Below are 14479 nucleotides of genomic sequence, written 5' to 3' on the forward strand. Positions count from 1 at the left end.
TTTCAGATCGATAAAGATGACCCAACTCGTGTTATCTGTAACATTTGTCAGCAAAAGCTAAGTAGAGGCCAAAAAATACATAGTTTGAGTACTTCATGCATGAACCGGCACATGGACATGAAGCATAAGTTGCAGTGGGAAGCTCAGTGTGCTACAATGCGGCCTAGCCGGCCGGGCCATCACCGTCTGCCATATCTTGTGCATCCGCGGCCTCTTCATCCTCTGTGACTGGGGGGACAGCAGTCACACCTGTTTTGGGGCGCAGACCTGCCACCTCTTTACCCGCAACAGCCAGCGTGATTGGCAGGTCATCATTTTCTTTGGAGGTGGTAACACCAGCTGGTGTTGAGCGCTGTCCGACATCGATAGCACCACCTTTGGATCAAGGCAACCTAACATGTCCGCCTGCATCTTCCTCACAGACCGGCAGTTTGCCGGGGACACACTTATCAACCCCGTCTAAGCACAATAGCCAGCCCTCGGTCCCTCAGATGTGGACAAGTAAAAAACCATTTCCTCCTAGCCATGAGAAAGCTAAGAGGTTGAATTTCACCATCTGCAAGCTCTTGGCTACAGAAATGCTGCCTTTCCGCCTGGTGGACACAGAGGATTTTCGAGACCTTATGTCCGTCGCAGTGCCCCAGTACCAGATGCCCAGTCGGCACTACTTCTCAAAGAAAGGTGTGCCTGCGCTCCACCAGCATGTCGCACACAACATCACCGCTTCTTTGAGAAACTCTGTGTGTGACAGGGTGCATTTCACCACAGACACTTGGATGAGTAGGCATGGACAGGGGCGTTACATGTCGCTGACTGGGCACTGGGTAACTATGGTGACAGCAGGACAAGGGGCTGCTGTCCAAGTCTTGCCGTCCCCACGAGTTGTGCGTCAATCCTCTTTATGTCAAAGTTCCTCCACTGCTTCTGCCTCCTCAACCTCCTCTCGGTCTTCCACCTGCACCCAAAGCCTGTCTGGTCATGTCACAAGCTTTCTAACTGCGCAGAAGGGATCCTGCACACCTCCTTACTATGCTGGCAGTAGGGCTCAACGTCATCAGGCGGTTTTTACATTGAAATGTCTGGGAAATGTGAGTCACACAGCTGAGGAGTTGTGGTCAGCTCTGGAGAACCAATTTCATGAATGGTTGTCTCCACTGGACCTGAAACCAGGGAAGGCCGTGTGCGACAATGCTGCAAACCTGGGTGCGGCCCTTCGCCGGGGCAATGTCACACACGTACGTGCCTTGTATGGCTCACGTGTTGAACCTGGTTGTCCAGCAATTTTTAGCCCACTATCCCAGACTAGATGGCCTTCTGCAGAGGGCACGGTCGCTGTGTGCTCACTTCCGCCGTTCGCATCCCGCAGCTCAGCGACTTACATCTCTACAGAAGTCGTTGGGCCTGCCACTTCACCGGCTAAAATGCGATGTGCCTACCCGGTGGAATTCAACTCTGCACATGTTGCAGCGACTGTGGCAGCACCGACAAGCCCTGGTGCAATACGTTCTGACGTATAGCCTGGGCCAACGAGATTCAGAGGTGGGGCAAATCACGCTGGAGGAGTGGTCTCAGATCAGGGACCTATGCACCCTTCTGCACAGTTTTGAAATGGCGACGAAGATGTTTAGTGCTGACGATGCCATTATCAGCATGACTATTCCGGTGATTTACATGCTGGAGCACATGTTAAACAGAATTCGGAGTCAGGTGGTGGCACAAGAGGAGGTGGAGGAAGTAGAGGAGGAGGAGTTGTATGCGGAAGGGCTAACATCTGCAAGGTCCAGACGGTCGGCAGCACCAAGGCGGCAGGCATGTGAGGGTGGGGGAGATGGTTTTACCAGGGCGCATGGTAGCAGCCAAACTAGTGAGGAAGGTGCAGGAGCCCAGGAAGAAGTGGAGGACGAACTGATGGAAGACTCATCAGATGAGGGAGACCTTGATCACATTTCTGTTGTGCGAGGTTGGGGGGAGAGGACAGAGGAAGGAAGCATGATTGTTACCTCGCCACCAACACAACAGGGACTTGGTGCTCCTGGATGCGCAACACACATGAGTGCCTTCTTGCTGCACTACCTGCAACATGACCCTCGAATTGTGAGAATTAGAAATAATCCTGACTACTGAGTTGCCACACTGTTAGATCCCCGGTACAAAAGTAAATTTGCAGAAATTATTCCTGCCATAGAAAGGGAACCACGCATGCAGGAGTATCAGCAGAGACTGTTGCAGAATCTTACATGTGCTTTTCCACAAAATACCAGTGGTGCACGTAGTGAATCTCACAGTTCCAACTTGCCAACCGTGGGACCGTCAAGTGTTCAGCACTCAAACCGTAACAGAACCACAGTATCTGCTGGTAACATCAATTTTGCGGAATCATTTCACCACTTTTTTAGCCCATCCTTTGCAAGGCCACAGGAGACAAGAAGTCTGACACATAGTCAACGCCTAGAGACGATGGTACAGGAGTATCTCCAAGTAAACATTGAAGCCACGACTGTGTCACTGGACCCTTGCTCTTTTTGGGCTTCCAATCTGGATAAATGGCCGGAGCTAGCCACTTACGCCTTGGAGATCTTGTCATGCCCCGCAGCCAGCGTTCTGTCTGAACGTGTGTTCAGCGCTGCTGGTGGTGTGCTGACAGATAAGCGCACGCGGCTCTCCACTGATAATGTAGACAGACTCACGTTCATAAAGATGAACAAATCATGGATCCGAAACGACTTTTCTACCCCTGTGTCATCCTGGGGAGAGTAAAAGCTTGATGATTGGTTAAAATCACCCTACCAACCGTTTTAAGCTTTCAAATTACTAATCATGTTTATCTGTATCTTGACTGGAAAATAATTTGGGCTTTGTAGCAGTGTGCAGCACTGATCCTATTAGGCCATCTATACTAAAGCTTCACCAGATTTAAAATTAAAAATAATTTTTAGCTGCATCTAGCCCGGAAAATAATTTTGGGGCTCCGAGATGCGCAAGTCACATAAGTGCCTTCTTGCTGCACTACCTGCAGCATGACCCTCATATTGTCAGAATTCGAAGTAATCATGACTACTGGGTTGCCACACTCTTAGATCCCCCAAACTTTTCGATCAACCTTTTCATTTTAATAAAGACCAAAAAAATGGTCATTTTTGAAATTATAAGCATTAGCAGGTTGTTAGAAACTGAAATCAAACAGTTTTCAACTCAAAACTTTATTCTAGGTGATGTTACATTTTCACATAGGACCCCTTGTTCGAAAGGAGCTTCTGAACTCTCTCGTCCATTGAATTTGTCAGGTTTTGGATGGTTTCTGCTTCAATTGTTTTGCATGAGGACAGAATACCCTCCCAGAGCTGTTGCTTAGATGTGAACTGCCTCCCGCCATCATAGACACTCCTTTTAATGATGCTCCAAAGGTTCTGAATGGGGTAGAGGTCAGGGGAGCATGGGGGTCACACCATAAGTTTGTCCCCTTTTATGCCCATATCAGCCAGAGATGCAGATGTTTTATGTGCAGCATGAGATGGTGCATTATCATGCAGAAAAATGATCTTGCTGTGAAATACACGGTTCTTCTTCTTGAACCATGGCAGGAAGTGCTGTTTGAGAAAATCCACATACATTATGGAGTTCATCTTTAGCGCCTTCAGGGATCCTAAAGGGGCCGACAATCTCTCTCCCCATGATTCCAGCCCAAAACATTACTCCACCTCCTCCTTGTTGGCGCTGTAGCCGTGTTTGCGTGGGGTGTCCATCAACCAGCCATCCTCCACTCCATCCATCTGGACCATAGAGCGCTGCACGGCACTCATCCGTGAACAAAACAGTTTTGAAATCAGTCTTCATGTAATGTTTGGCCCACTGGAGCCGTTTCTGCTTGTGTGAAGTGGATAGAGGAGGTCAACAGGATGGCGCATGCACAGCTGCAAACCTCTGAAGGACCCTGCATCTTGTTGTTCGGGGGACGTTGGAGGCACAAGCAGCTTCCAAAACTTGTCTGCAGCTATGACAAGGCTTTTTTGCCGCTGCTCTTTCAACCTGACGTAATTGCCTGTAGGAAAGAGTCCTCAATTTGCCCTTATCAGCACGCACACGTGTGTACTGTGAATCAGCTACATACTTCTTGATTGCCAAGACACTTCATCCTGATCATCGCACAATGTTGATTGTAGTCATGCCTTGACCTAAACACTCCACAATTTGTTGCTTCTCAGCAGCCGACACATCCTTTTTCTTTCCCATTTTGGCAGAAAATGTAGGCTGCTTAATAATGTGAGAGAGCCTTCTTAAGTAGTCTTGCCTTTCATTGGACACACCTGCCAAACTAATTAGCACAGGTGTCTGCAATTGCTTACAGTGATATAAAGAGCCCTGACACACATCACCATCAATGAGTTTAACTGACAAACAAACAAATTCTTCCCTTATCACTCCTAAACACTTTTTGTATAATAATTTGGAACGCAGTGTACATGTGCTTTTCCACAAAACACCAGTGGTTCACGTAGTGAATCTTACAGTTCTAACTTGCCAACCGTGGTCTGTATGGAGTTGTTCAATAAAGGGCCCAAAATTAAGATAACATAGATGGGAGAGGTCTCTATGAATAGGAATTCCTAAGTATTTGATACCCTGTGAGGGCCAGGCAAAGGGAAAGTTGGACTGGATGGAATCCTATATGGATTTGGGGAGGGAGACATCGAGGGCCTCAGACTTCGCTGCATTGATTTTAAAATTTTACCATGTAACAAAGTGATCTATTTCAGCCATAACAGCATGGATGGATATATGTGATTGAGTGATATATACTAGGACATCATCAGCAAATAGAGAGCACTTGTACTCGGTGCCTCCCACCTCAATCCACCTAATATTGGGGTTATGGCGAATTGATGAGAGCAGGTGCTCCGTCACTAGGATGTATAAGAGAGGGGACAGAGGACATCACTGCCTTGTCCCATTGGTGATTGTGAAAGGTGATGAAAATGTTCTGACGCACCCCCTGGGCCTTAGGACACCCGGAGCCGGACCCTTTTTGGTGGATGCTGGTGGTTGTAGTCTTCGTGGCGGCGACCCAGTTCCGTGGCTCAGGGCGGTCAAACCAGTGGCGGAACTATTTATGTGGTTTTCATGTTTAAATGTCCGACTACGCCACCCGTGGATTGCGGTCAGAGTGAACCGCCGCTACAGGGCAGACCACTGAGGCTGGTGTTGTGGGTGCAGCAGAGCGTAGCATAACTCCCCACGGGAGGAGTATAGCCTCAGGGCAGTGTATGCGGAGGATGGGGGTGATGGTGCAGGGCAGCAGCAGTAACGACACGGAGTCAGTGATGCAGTTCAGGGCCTTTACTCACAGTTCTTATTATCCAGACCACGTCTGCAGGTAACGGCTGCCCACGTCGTACTGTGCTCACCAGGTGAGGGGCTCAGACAACTCCCAGATAACTTTGGAGCACTTCACAGGACCCCCTTTGTGTGTCCTTTGTCTGGCCTTTCTTACCAACACTTCTGTCCGGCTGCCTCGGGCCTCCTCTTGGTAAACTTGGCGCCAGTTTCCCTGACCCTATGTGGTGCCTTCCTAGCGGGTGTAGCGAGGGGCTGCGCCACATAAAATGTCAGAGCCTCCGGTTTCTAGCTGAGGGTCGTTTCCTGCCTCCACTAGTTCGGGGACCGGTCTCCCCCTTTGGCCTGACCCCTCCACGCAGGTGGATTCGGGCGTGCGGTGGCGACTCGCCCGTCCGCACCCCTGGGATCCCTTCATTCCTCGTTCCTGGAGCCTTCACTGCTCCTCTTCCTTCTTTCTCCCTCTTCCAGGCCTGGGCCTCTGTTACTAGGCCCGCCTCCGGAGCAGAGCTCATGCAGAGCCCCTGCTCCCTGCCACTTCTGCTCAGACTTCTCTGCACTGAACTAAGATGGTGCCCACCTTTTATACTCCCTTCTCAATGCACCCAGGAACTGCTTCCTCCCTGCTCCTGCACTACAGGGTTCCCCTTCCTCAGTGTTCCCTCCCCCCACTCCAGCCAGGGACAGGGACTGTCGTGCCCATCTCAGGGGCATATTGGTCGCCCTGCCCCATGGCAATGTGGTGTAATGCATGCAGGTGTCGGGTCCTGATCCACACTCCATCCTTACCTGAGAGTGAGATATCACACCTCTGGGTGAGGTGCAATACGTCTGTAGCAACCGAGCCCTCAGGGTGCTACAGTTCCATTTATCTTCAGCCTAGGTGACGTATTGCGATACAGGGCCGTGATTTTGGCTATAAAAGGGTCCCCTAGACCCCTACCCCAAGCTTTTTAAGAGAATCATATATGGCGTGCCAGGAGACTCTATGGAATGCTTTCTCAGCATCCAACGAGAGTATCTAATTACAAATTTTTAACTGCATCTAGCCCAGGAAATACTTTGTGCCTAGTAGCAGTGTCTGCTAGTGAGCGGATTATCCCGGCTGTTAAGCAAGCTGCACCACCTGTAGTTTAGACACTTAATTTTTTCAAAGGAAATGCTTCGGGACCATGGGATACTTAGTGAAGAGCATCAGGAGGCACCCCAAGGCATAGGGGCTGGGACTGGCAGTAGGATGCCTTGCGGTGGACAGCCGAGCTCGATCCTTATAAAAGCTTTTTAACTGCAGCAGCTTTAGTGGACGCTACTGGAGCTGGAATTACCGCGGCTGCTGGCATGAGACTTGCCCTCCAATAGATCCTTGTAAATGGATTTAAAGTTTATTCATTCAAATTAGAGAGACAATTTAAATTAAAAAGCTTAGAGCTGCCTCCACCACAGGGGGGCTCGCTCGACCCACCAGCGGACAGGCACCAGTATTGGGAGAGGGGCGCTGGCCATCAGGGTTCACCGCGGCTCTGGCACAAACCCGGCGACACGGAGGTGGCACGGGCAGGAGCGGACTGGCCGTGTCGGCTTCTCACTTTTTGGATTTTAGAAGGGCATGACATGCCTATATCTGTGTCTCCCCCTCCTTTTACTCCTCCACCTCTTTTATTTTTGCATGACTATATGTACTTGTCACTTTTCCATGTGTTAGTTATGTCTTCTGAGCAGTTTGTCAGCTTTTGGACACCTTTGAAGGTGTTTTCTATGTGTTTCTATGTGTTTTTGTTTGCCTGCCATTGGTTTTAACGGTGTTCGAAGGTGTTCGACGAACAGTTCGACGAACAGTTCGGCGAACACACGGGAGTTCGACGAACCGAACCGAACTCGAACACTACGGGGGTGGCTCAACACTATATACAAAAACAAAAATGCTCCTCCACACCTTGGGCTATGTTCACACGTAGCGTTTTTGATGCGTTTTTGCACTTTTGCATTGCTGTTAACCAAAATAAATGCGTTCACTTGTAAATGTCATTTTAACATTTTGCAACCTTATCTGGCCATGTGGTGTGTGACACATCATCCGACACATCCTGTTTCATTTATGATGGAGGGACTCTGAAAGTCACAAAGCCTATTTTTATAGGGCCATCAGGCGGCCCTTACTATTTTTAAAGGGCCAGCAGTCGGCCCTCGATATTGTTAGAGAGCCATTCAGCCTGCTATGCTTTTCTGTTCCCATTATTAATTAGTGGGTTTTCTATACTGTTATTGCGTATGCAGTGACTGCAAGGGCTGCCAAAAATTTTGAGGCACTGCAATGCCCCTTGCAAGAGACGTAGAGGTCAGATAGTCTCCTAAAAACAAAGTTACCATTATTAGGAAGTAGGTCTCCCATAGTGTTTGATTATGCAGTGAAGCAACGGCTGCCAAAAATTTGGAGGAACTCCAATGCCCCTTGCAAGAGATGTAGAGGTCAGTTAGCCTCCTATAAACAATGTTCCCATTATGAGAAAGTGGGTCTCCCATAGTGTTTGCCTATGCAGTGAATGCAAAAGCTGCCAAAAATTTGGAGGCACTCCAATGCTCCTCGGAAGAGGCGTAGAGGTCGGAGAGCCTCCTAAAAACAATGTTCCTATTATTAGGAAGTGGGTCTCCCATAGTGTTTGCCTATGCACTGAATGCAAAAGCTGCCAAAAATTTGGAGGCACTCCAATGCCCCTTGGAAGAGACGTAGAGGTCGGAGAGCCTCCTAAAAACAATGCTCTCATTATTAGGAAGTGGGTCTCCCATAGTGTTTGCCTATGCAGCGAATGCAAAAGCTGCCAAAAATTTGGAGGTACTCCAATGCCCCTTGCAAGACACTTAGAGGAGGTGATATGGTAGATATGATGGTGAATGATATGGTGATGGAGGATGAGGAGAAGGAGGAGGACAAGAGCAAATAGACAAAATCAGGAAGTGTATACTCGTGTAGGTGTGAAGAGGTGCATGGGAATAGACCTCCCAAAAAAAACCACTGGATTTGAGTTTATGTTATGCTGCTATCATTCGGTGGTGTTGAGAAGTCTGGCCCAATCCAGCCCTTGTTCATTTTTAAAAAAGTCATCCTGTTAGCATTTTCAGTTGACAGGCGGATGCGCCTATCGGTTATAATTCCACCAGCGGCACTAAAAACCCGCTCTGATAAAACGCTAGCGGCAGGGCAGGCCAGGACCTTCAAGGCGTAGAGAGCCAGTTCATTCCACGTGTCCAGCTTGGATACCCAGTAATTATAAGGCACAGAGGAATCACAGAGGACGTTGGTACGGTTGGCAAGGTACTCCCTCACCATCTTCCCAAACTTTGCACTCCTTGTGAGAGTACCCCACGTGTGAACATCACATGACTAAATGATGTCAGCGCAGGTCCTTTCAGAACACCGCGGGACACCGAGGACAGAGGACTCAATTGGAGAAGAGACCGGGGGCCACCGGAGAGGTAAGTATAATGTTTTTTTACATTTTTTTATGTTTTAATTATTTTTTTCCTAATGGTAATCGGGTCGGATGAGAGTCTCCTCTTCTCCAGACCCGCATGTATGCATGCGGATGTTATGTGGTTCAATGCAAGTCAATGGCGGCGATTTCGCCATGATTCCGCAAATTTAATGGTAGTGCTGCGGATTTTTCCGCAACGATAATCTTCAGCGGAAATTTCCGCAGAATGTGCACAGCACATGCGGATTATATTTGTGAAACATGGCAGACAACTTAACATGCGTTTTTAATGCGTTTTCGTGCCGGAAATGCTGCCGCGGTAACGTATTAAATCTGCATCGTGGGCACACAGCCTAAGAGTTTTTACAGATTCAAAGGTATTACAGGTGACATAAGTAAATGAATGAGTGATTGGATATAGGGAGTAAAGGAAATATCTAAGCTAAATATAACCCCAGGAAAGTTGTGTACTGTCTGGGAGTTATGGCAGTACCATATCTGAAATTGGAAATATCACATTTAGGTAAATTAGTAAAGGGACGAAACATAAGAAGTCCATTTTTGGAAAGAGTCAGTTTCAGATAAGGGCGTACAGGATGTTAGCAGCAGCAGATACTAGTATTTTGCAGTAATGTGGGGGTGATTGTGAAGACATGGGGTCTTCCGTGGGCATAATACTACTCAGACAACACAGGGTGAGGGTAAAACAGTGTGGCAATTTTTTATTGAAGCACCAAATGGACAATAAAAACATAGAACAGTCCCAGAAAATACCCAAGATGGTGCAAAATTACACAGTCTCACCCTTCCACTGGCCCGCTGGGAATAGAACTTTAGGACTTTCAGGGCCAACTACCTCAACCAGTGGCCCACTGCTTTTGGTGGGCCCCCACAGAGAGAAGGCAGCGGCAAGCTTAGGAATCTGACAGTCCATCGAGTAACAAGGCCAGGAGACCCGAGGGTCCCACCCTGGCTTCTCTGAGAGTTTTCATGGGGCCAGATGACCGACTAGTCCCAATCTGGCTTTTTTGGCTTCTCTGAAAGTCTCCATGGGTTCCAGGTGTCTGGAAGGTCCCTCCTGGCAACCCAAAACAACATATTCATGGGGCCAGGTGACTTCATTATCCAAACCTTGTTACCACAAATGTATCCATGGATTCTCTGATGATCAATGGAGCAGATCTGTATCCTTCCAGTCAGGGCCATGTACCCTTAGGCTGGAATCCTGTAGAATCCAAATCTGTGTCTCTCTGGATTGAACCATGTTACCAAACTACTTTCCTGAAGAGTCACTCTGATCTTTGATTCTCTTGCAGCAGGATAGAAAACCCTTTTTAAATTTACATATGTGGCTAAGGTCATCATTCACAGGTCAGGGGGAAAGGTGCAGGTCTCAGGTCTCATTGTTTGAGCATTTAATTAATTTACATAGTTGGTATCCCCCTGCTCTTGTAAATTCAACAATTACCTGGCTTAGTACAATATGCATTAGCATATTAACAAATGCTATTGTTTCCAGACTAAGGGAAGTCAACATTCAGGTTTATACAAATACTAGTCTGTCCTTCTTGACCCACCAAACAAAACACACACAATCAAAAGTCAACACGAACACAATACTGTATTTCTCTTGGCCTAACAAATCTAGATGTCTGGCTAATTAAGATTAGAAGCTGTGTCATCACAGTGATGTCAGCATAAGATGTGTATAATTGGGTGTCATCAGCCTAGAGTAAGTACTGAAAATCAAATCTTCTGATAGTTGGTCCAACATAGATGGTGTAGAGAGAAAAGAGATAAAAACCTTGACATTAAGGGAAACAGAAAAGGGAGAAGAATCAGCAAACGATACACTAAAATATCAATCAGTGATATGGGAGGAAAACCAAAAGAGAGCAGTATTTTTAAGGGTGATAGAGTGGATAAGTAAGGAGGAGTTGGTGATCCATGATGTCAAGCTACATATGGATCCGCAAGATTCAGAAGAAAATAGCTACCATTATATTTAGCTGGTAGTAGATGATTAGGGATCAGGGTAAGGGCAGTTTCTACAGAACGTAAAGTATGGAAACTGGATTGTAAAGTGTCAAGAAGAGAGTTTTCTGGAGTGATAGCGAATTAGACGAGAGTTGATCAAGCATAAGAGGTTAAATATTTAAGTGAGTAATGATAGTCGGGGAGAAGGACTGGAGGAAGTGAACTGGAATGGGGTCACTGGTGCAGGTAGGAGAGCAAGAAGAAAAGCAGAGCCTGGTAATTATTTTTTCTGTGACTGGTTCAAAGGTGGAAAGTGAACTAGAAGTGCTGGAGGGAAGGGGATTGATGCTATTGGGAGTTTGGGATATTGTCCATTTGTTTAAACAAGTGGCCAGATTGTCAGCACTGAGAATGGCGATGGAGCCCTGCACTTTAGGACTAAGGAGGGAGTGAAAAGTGTCAAAGAAATGTTTTGGATTAGTGGATAGTGAAGTGATAAGGGTGGTGAAGTAGGCTTGCTAGGCAAGGTGAAGAGCAGAAACTTATAGTGGATGAAATCTTTTGCCAAATATGATTTTCTTTGCAGATGTTCATCACACCTAGAACACTAATAAAGAAAATATGTTTGTAATGTATGCCAGGGTTGATATAATTTGTGTTGGTGTATTTTGTTTGTAGAGGGTGGTCCTTCATACAGGACACTTTTGAGTGTCTTGTTGTAATATTTCACAGCAAAATTGGGACAGATTGTAAATTCTTCAAGTTTTGTGCGTAAATGGCATGAAAATTTCAATATGCCTGATATGTAGAGGCAACAAATCTTAACAGAAAATTAGAGAAGGTTGTGCTAAGACAGCAGGAGAGGGGAGTTAGTAAAGTCCTACACTGAGCAGAGCCATAACAAGACCATGTCCAGTGTATTCCTGTCTTAATGTGTAGGAGAGTTAGTAAATTGTGAAAGGCGGAGAGAAGTTAGAGATAAAAGATGAGTGGCAGATGGCGACAGTTGATTATCAATGAGAATGTTAATGTCACCCATGTCGAGAATGTCACTGGAGAGAAAGAGGGGTAGACAGGTTACATATTCATCCAAGAACTTATAGGGTTAGCTTGGAAGGTGGTAGACAACCACCAATCATGGGAAGGAGGAGTGGAAGAATGTGACGGTGTGGTTCTTAAAAGCATATAGAGTAAGTGGTGGTACTGGGGGTATGACGTGAAAAGTACATTGTGAAGATAAAAGAATTCTAACAGCTGTACCTTGTCTATTCTTAGGTCTAAGAGAAAAGTGTAGCTCTGAATAAAAAAGAGCAGCAGCATGGAAGGTGTCCTATTGTTAAATCTAGATAACAGTGAGAGCTAGTAGGTTAAGAGAATTTGAAAGGAAGTTGTGAGCATAGAGGAGTTTATTACACACTGACTGGGAGTTCCAAAGGGCACAGTTAAAGGAGACAGGAAAATACAAACAAAAAATGTTAATAATATTATAAGGCTTCCTAAATGTGGTAGACTAGGAATTACATTTATACAAGGTGGGCCAGGATTAGGTGAGATATCTCCGTCAGCTAGTAGGAGAATAAAGAAATAGCAGAAAGCTCAATAATCTGTAAGAAAATCTCCTATGATGAATGGTAGAAGAAGATGGTTTTAAGTGTTTTAAGATATTTACTGTACATGATCTATATATGAATTCTACTACTTCTACACATACTAACAGGAGGGTGCCAAAGGCAGAAAGAAAATGATCAAATGGCCCATCATGGTGAAAAAGATGAAAAGACTTTATTATAAATATTGCACAAGAAATGTGGGGAGGAGGGGAGCAAAAATACATACATTTACATAAAAATTATTTTAAAAGCAGATACACAGTGTGTCAGATGCAGGTATGAAACCTCTCCAGTCCCCTTGAGAAAGGCACAAGCGCCGAAACGCGCATCGGGGTAAACACATGCTGATGCAGGTTTGTCTCCCTACTGAGGTAATTACGGCCGATGGTGCCCATGTTTGATGTGAGGGACCTTAATATATACTGTATATACAATAGTATACTATTCATTATGCAAATATGTCTCCTTCCTGTCTTTGCTAGCACTTTTCCATTCTATCTATAGTTGAGGCTTAGTATGATCCCAGAGAGGTTTCATACCTGCATCTGACACGCTGTGTATCTGCTTTTAAAATAAATTTTATGTACGAGGGTCAGTCAATAAGTAATGCCTCTTATTTTTTTTCTACTTTTAATTGGCAAGAAATTCAAATGCAATTACATAGGTTGAAAACCACAACATTAACGATTAATTTGTCACTTTTCAATATAATCTCCATCCATTTCCACAGTCTTGGTCCACCGTTTAACAAGGGCATGTATTCCAGCATGGTAAAAAGCATTCTTGGGACCCACCGTGCACAAACTTTTCTGTGTCCCAGTTGTCAAATAATTTTCATCACACTGCCTTTAGTGAGGCAGATAATGCCACACAATTCATCTGCAGTCACCCAGCGGTCACCAAGAATGATGTCATCGACTCGCTGAATGTTGCTTGGAGTCACTGCGGCTACTGGTCTGCCACTCCGCATTTTGTCAGCCAACGGTGATGGCCCTTCAGCTGTGTTACAGCGACGAACCCATCGTCTAACAGTACTGACATCCACTGTTGCATCTCCGGACACATTTTTCAGTCTCTCATGAATTTGAATGGGCGTTTCACCTTCTGCATGCAAGAATTCAATCACAGAACGTTGTCTAATATGAACATCGATGTCAGCCATTTTGCAAATGGATACAGTCCTGCCACCTGTTGGTGAAGGAAGTTGCAATTGCTGTGGATTGGAGAAGAAGGTTTGAGGAATTGTGCCAAATTCGAATATTTAACATAACTACCTTATTTAAGGAGAAAAAAAATAGGAGGCATTACTTATTGACTGACCCTCGTAATTGTATGTATTTTTGCTCCCCTCCTCCTCACATTTCCTGTGCAATATTTATAATAAAGTCTTTTCATCTTTTTCACCATGATGGGCCATTTGATTGTTTTCTTTCTGCCTTTGGCACCCTCCTGTTAATATGGTTTGACAATAGGCCTTATATAAATCCGATGGGCAGGTTACAATATGGATGATATATTCATTTTATATTATTTAATATCTCCAATTATTATATGTAAGCCAGTGCTCTGTTCTAATTACCACCCTTATATACTTCTACCCATGTAGAATACGAGGCTCCTTGCACACATTTGATAAACGTATGTAAGCCAACTAACTAACGTAGCATAATCTAGAAGAAAATGCTTGCCTGCACACTTCTGTACTATAATAAGGTTTCCGTGTAACTGAAGATACACTTTAAACACACATATCTAGAAATATTGTCGTAGCTATACTATAAAATAAATACAATCAAAATATGTTTAGTGTAAAGAAATGTATAGGACAAGTTGAACGTGTTGAACGTTCAAAGTGTTGTTTGCTAATAAAAAGGATTAGAGATCCGTTTTCCAGACACATAAAGAAAGGAAAGGGAAGTGCACATTGATGAGGGGGTGCTTACAGAAGTGCAATAGTGAGACTTTTGTCTTAAAAGGAAATCCGATCAGTGTAGACAGGCTGATTTGAAACCGTGGGACATATTAGAAGCTCATGAAGGATGCTTTCATCTCACTAATGCTGTAAATAAGTGAACTCTTGTTGGGAAGATT

The sequence above is a fragment of the Phyllobates terribilis genome, unplaced genomic scaffold (genome assembly GCF_046119375.1).
Source record: "Phyllobates terribilis strain yellow unplaced genomic scaffold, ASM4611937v1 Scaffold_3__8_contigs__length_932513732, whole genome shotgun sequence".
NCBI lineage: Eukaryota > Metazoa > Chordata > Amphibia > Anura > Dendrobatidae > Phyllobates > Phyllobates terribilis.